Here is a 6013-nt window from a genome sequence, read left to right as displayed (position 1 = left end):
GCTTCCCAAACAGTGGCCTACCTTATTAGTTTATGTCATGTCAGACTAAAGGCAGATAAATAGTGAGGTACTTTCAACACATTAGTATTTGACGCGAACTGTCATTTAGTAATGCGGAGTCCCGTAGTATACAGGGACTGTGTACAGCACAGATAACAGAGCTGTCAAAGTTGGAAATGTCTCATCAGCGTTCGACATTTTATCAATTCGGAACGCACCTGTTTTTGAAAAAAGGAATGTCAGTGCGTGCTATGAAATCTGGGCTTTATCTGCGTTTGTGAGATTAACCGAGGGTAATTATAACTTGTTTTTATTATATAACGTCTATTTAAATAAAAACTGCTTCAACATCAAAAAAGAAAAATATCTTCCAGAATGTGCTTCCACAAGTGGGATGGAGAGTGCGTTGTCTGGAAGCGATACATCATCAGATTCAATCATTCCAAATTCGTCGAATGTGAGATTGTGGGTCGTTGATTCCATTTAACGCCAACTTTCTTTTGGCGCTGGGTATGTTCTAATTCCACCAGTACACCGTATCTGACAAACTGGCGCAGTTCACCAGCTAATCTATGCTGAATACAGAATGAACATGTGAAGGGTTCTAGAGGCCGATTCGCGACATGCATTCTATCGCAGTAGGTTGATTCCATGTCAGTGTATTGTGCAGCGGCCCCCTGTATAGAGTGATAGTTTCCGGCCTGTCTAGTTACATGTAGATAATCATTATTATGGAACTAGTGATTTCCAGCTTCACGTACCTTTGGACTTAAAGGTCCTAAAACTTGTTTGTTGATCTACCCACTTTTTAGTTAATCAGATCAACCCCCCCTGTAAATATTCAGACTATATGTTAATCACGCCTGCCAACAGTTATTCAAAACAGAGAAACGGCTACTTTTTTCTATAGTACTTTTACAAAAATTTAAGTAAATACCGGATTTGCAGTCTTCTGGTCATGTGCTGAATAATTACGAAGAAATTTGTGTTTGTGATACTTTCTTTAGACCGCTCGTTTTTTAAAAAGCCTAATTCTCCACCGCGATTATATTTTCGTCTCCAACCTGACGATACTTTTGGCTACCCAGTATTTGCACAATGGAATTGATTTCTTAAAAGCTAATAATTTTAAGCAGAATGTGAATGCTAGGTTGAATAGGAAGAACGACAACGGAGCGGTTATGATTACTTTGTAAAACCATGACTTAACTAAGAAGCTAGAGGTTGTGATCTTCGACTTTTTTAGCTGACATTTTAGCCCTCGAAAATGAGAAACTCAGTCGCTTCAGTTCAACTTTGGATGTTTATTTGAGGAATATAATCGGCTGGGTATCTTCAGCAAAAGCACTGAACAGGATACTCAAGAAAATGATACAGGGACGAAGAGCACAAATCTGCTCTGCTCTCCTACTAAATTCAGAACTCGTGTTCATTTAATGCTTACAAATTTACTATCTACACAAATTACTGGTGGTTGGTGACTTCATGAAATACACATAATTTTATATGATGACCAATTTTTCGGTTTGTCGCTCTTATGGACGACAAAAAACGGTCGTTGGTATTATTTTCGGCTTTTATCTCAGCTTCCGAGTATAGGTACCCCCTGTAGTGCCAAATATAATGATCTACCCCGCCGACGTGCACAGCATAGTGGTTTGTATTGTAACAGCAATGTTTATCAAGTGCGTGAATGTCAGCAGCAATTTTTCAGGCCCAAATGTTAACACAAGTTCATACGTTTAACTAACACGAGTACTTTTAATATGTTTTCCGAGTTGTTGCGAAACGGACTTCTATTTCAGTGGCCTAACTCGTTCTCGGGCAGTTTTCTCATCCAAAGTCCCAGCCTTCGAGTGCGCAAGACAAGATAAAATTGTCTTATCCAAAGAGACATATGCCTGTAATCTACCAGATTAAATGGATGCTGACAATTTATGAACCCATTAGAATAGCCTAATTCTTTTCAGTCAATTGGAAAGTGTTTGGGACCGATTGGGAAGTCATCGTTTCAGAGGGGTTTAAAATGCACCGATTGTTTACCAAACCCCTCTGAAACGGTAGCCTAATTCTTGTTTTTTTGTGGATTTGAGTTTACTAAGTTTCGTGTTTTCACTCAGTGTTCTTACAGGTTGACGCAATGTTTCAAACTGTCTTGTGTCTTTTCCTAATTGTTAACGTGGAATGTTTCAGAAAATAGCGAAAACTCTCGCAAATAGAACTTTTTGGCTGATAATTGTGAATAGTGCAATCCACCTATGGGTAGTTGATCCAGGGCACGGCTGAAATGCACTTAAACGGGGCAAATCAACCCAGTGTTTGCACAACGTGACGGAGATTTTTTCAGCTCCGTCGGTGTTGACATTTCAAGGATAGCCCATGTAGGATAAGGATTGGTTTTTTGTCGGTCAGGTGATCGATTTTTTGTAGAGGGGAGAGATTTCAACGTTGTTGATACAGTTAAAAGAGTTGCGAAGATTTTTTCAAAGCTGTATATGGAGTTTTGCTTTTTCGGACCTTAAAATACTTAGAAACCAGAATTTTAAGTGGTTTTACCCGGCATATTGCTTACATATATTGTTATGCAATATAAGGAAATTTAATTCCTTATAGAATCTTCAGTGAAACTTTTGGACATGCGAAGATTTTGTTTTTGTTGAGACATTTGCTGAAATAATGCAAATTAGACGCAACTAGCTTACAGCCATATTAATTTAGCTGCCTGAAGTAAAGGAAGAAATTGATGGCTTTACAAGCCAGCCCATCTGTTGCACAATTTGGTTAGTAAGTGTACCATTAATTTATAAACAATTCTCTCTTGTTTGTAAATGCAAAACAATTAGTCGATCGGATTCCAGCAAGTAAATTACTTATTGAAATGGAGTAACGAATAGATGAAGTATCCAATATTGTGGTAAAACTTTTCGAGGCCTTATACAACTCTGGTACTGCATGCAAAAGAAAGAAAACGGGTTGGCAACTAATCAGTCTGATCATGGGTTTTGGTCTCTGAGGTGAGTAAGCAAGACTGAGTGAGTGTGCAATCTATAAATGCCTGTGTTTGTGTATTGATTGCCCTTCTCTTTGGCTAATTACTAATCACGTATGCAATCAAATGTGATGAAAACATGCTGTGACAACTCTGTCAACACACGTTATGTGTGTTTGGCTAATCTCACTTGAGAAAACTAGAGTGTTGTGGCCCAAAAGGCATAGAATTTTGCCTGTAACCTTTTCGACAAGATTTTTCGGCAGGTCCTAAGCGACATTCCCCGAACGAGCTTGGTTGATCGATAGATTCAGGGCAGTTACTGGTTTCGGTTGTTAAACATACCGGTTTCATCACTCAGATTATTCTTTCATGTGAAACAATTCAATGACGTGGAGCAATCGAAGTTGGTGTTGGGATAGCAAGCCTGCTCTGCATGCTGGAGTCGACGTCGTAGAAGGGTCACCAGTAAAGATACTGGTGGACGCCAACAAGACTGATATCTGAGCACTGAACATGATAATAGCGCGCAAACAGAAGTAGGACAGCTAAGATAGAGCAATGTGAGAACAAAAAATTTCTACATCCTGAGGTGAAATATATACCTCCTGAAACCTAGGAGGCATTTTCAGTAACACTTAATTTTCATGAAGGTCGACTTATCAACAATTGATTCCCGTCCATTTCTTTCCAAACCGTCTGGCTTGGTTCTGGATGTGTAAGCGCCTGAGTTGTTATTTTTGAGCTGTTCTAAAGTCAGTCTTTTCGTCGGGCTTTCATTCAGTACCTAGCTTTATTTAAATGGACTGACCTCCTTGTAAGATGCTAAAACCTCAGTGTTATTCTTAGCGTTCCCCCTACGAATGATCATGGTAAACATTCCTCAAATATCGATAGAAAATACAATCACATTGTTTACGTTCCGATGTTGATCGCCCGCCATGATGTTAATCACTGTGGTTGCGTTCAACATAAATCACTGAAAGCATGCGCAAACAACATTGTAATCGGAAAAAACAGGACGAACGCATCTGTGTGTTTTGCAAGTGCTCATAGAAACGTTGTGATGATGTAATTTTATGGTGATGTCGACTAAAGCTCAAAAGTTACAGACAGAAGTAACCACCTTCTAGAAGCAGATCTTCTCAAATCGATCTCTTGAAATTTGTTTAAGGATTCTATTCAACCTAGAAGAGAATTATTGTCATTTATGCGACCACTGTACAGAGAAAAAGATGTGCTGTCATAACTGCTGTTGTGCAAAACCGCATCAGAAACAAAGATAATGCCAAATTTTCAGCACCTTCTCCCACTCTTACGAGGCCAACCTTTCTGAATTGTTTAATTTGGGTGTCTAACGTTCCCACTTGGCAAACAAACATTTTGTTGCATTTGGTCCGTTTATCTTGGCAAACCTTGATAACCAAGTTATGTGATCCGCTTTCGGCTCACCTACCATAATCAAACACGAACTACAAAAAACTTCAAAATCTTTGATATTTCACTGGCAATATGACCTCCTTTTGACCAGTAGGTGTATCCTCTTATTACTTAACAGAATGAGGATCTTACACTGAGAAGAGGCGAAGTCTTTCGTCAATCTTGTCAGTGACACATCTGAAAATTCCTTGAAAATAGTGGTATTAACTTTGTGTGCCGCATGGCTACATAGAAACATGTTGGCTAACTACGGATAGATAAAGGAAAACCAGGTTATTCGAATCAACCCAAATGTTCAACCAAACAAGAGGATTGATGTGTAAGTGAGTGATTTACTTGTCATAGAGCGCGACATTTACTCAAAGATCCTTTATGTAATAAGATAGTTGTAGTGTATTCCGCAACAATCGCATGTAAGTTTATTCATTTCTACTGCTTTCCTGATGCACCCTTACTCGTTTTGTTTTTCTGACATACTTCCACAGACAGCGGCGTAAGTTTTCTTCGGTGCTCAAATAATAAGTTAATTTTTTCAGTCTCATTTTCTCCAGCATAGCTATCATCAGAAGTAGACTTCGCTTAAGTATTAATTATCTCTGAATAGTAGTGTGACGCAGGTTAAGAAATTAAAAGAAGTGACAAAAATGGCCAATGAGGAAACAAATCAAATTCTTGCAAAGCAGGGGTTCCTAAATCTAGTATTGGATTCAAAAAATACTTTTTTATAACTCCTATCGAAGTTGGGTAGGATTGAGGTTGCGAAGACAAATACATTAATTAAAAAAATAAAATTGAGGAAATTTTAGCCGAAAACTGTGCAGATCAAGGTAAATATTTTGCGGTTTTATTCGGACGTGTAATCCGTCTGTTTTCCTGCACCACTTCATCGTGTTGGACTCCGCGTCGGAAACTTCGGAGAACATGTACCATCAAAAGCATACGCATGTTTGTCTTGTTCGCGACCACTGCAGACTACTTATTTGTTCGTTTCTTACTAAGTTGCTGGGTTCTTGCTCAAAATATCTGTTTGCCAAATAACATAACAACACTGACGCACTCTTGTTCAACGAAGTGTTGTGTTATTTCAGTGGAAGTGCTCTGATGACGAGACAAATTTGATTACAACACAGGCGCCTTCAGATATAATTGATTCCATCTGGCTTGCAGACCAGTGTTCTTAGACCAATTTTAATGATAACGGTTTCCTGATATACTCAAATAGTTGATGAAATCGCTCATCTAGGAAACCACGCTCATCCTTGCCTCCGAATACCAAATATTCGAACACGATTTTTCAGTCATTGGCAGTTATCTTCCTCTTGAACAATGCGGTTTCCAACTTCCCAAGAGGTTGTGTTTCTTAAGCAAAAATGTCTGATGAATTGCACAATTGCGTAGTTTCCATAGAACAAGTCTGCTGATTAGATACACAGAGGAGTGAAGTTTTCAGACAAATCAACAATAAAGGATCACAACATCTTCATCAGACGAGTGTTGAAATTCGACTAAACATGCGCAGCATCTTTTCACTCTGAGCACAGCATTGTGATGATTGTATTGCTCAGCAGACAAGGAGACGGGCTT

This window comes from Opisthorchis viverrini (assembly GCF_000715545.1).
Source record: "Opisthorchis viverrini unplaced genomic scaffold opera_v5_15, whole genome shotgun sequence".
Classification (NCBI taxonomy): Eukaryota; Metazoa; Platyhelminthes; class Trematoda; order Opisthorchiida; family Opisthorchiidae; genus Opisthorchis; species Opisthorchis viverrini.
Note: the sequence above shows the minus strand (reverse complement) of the source record.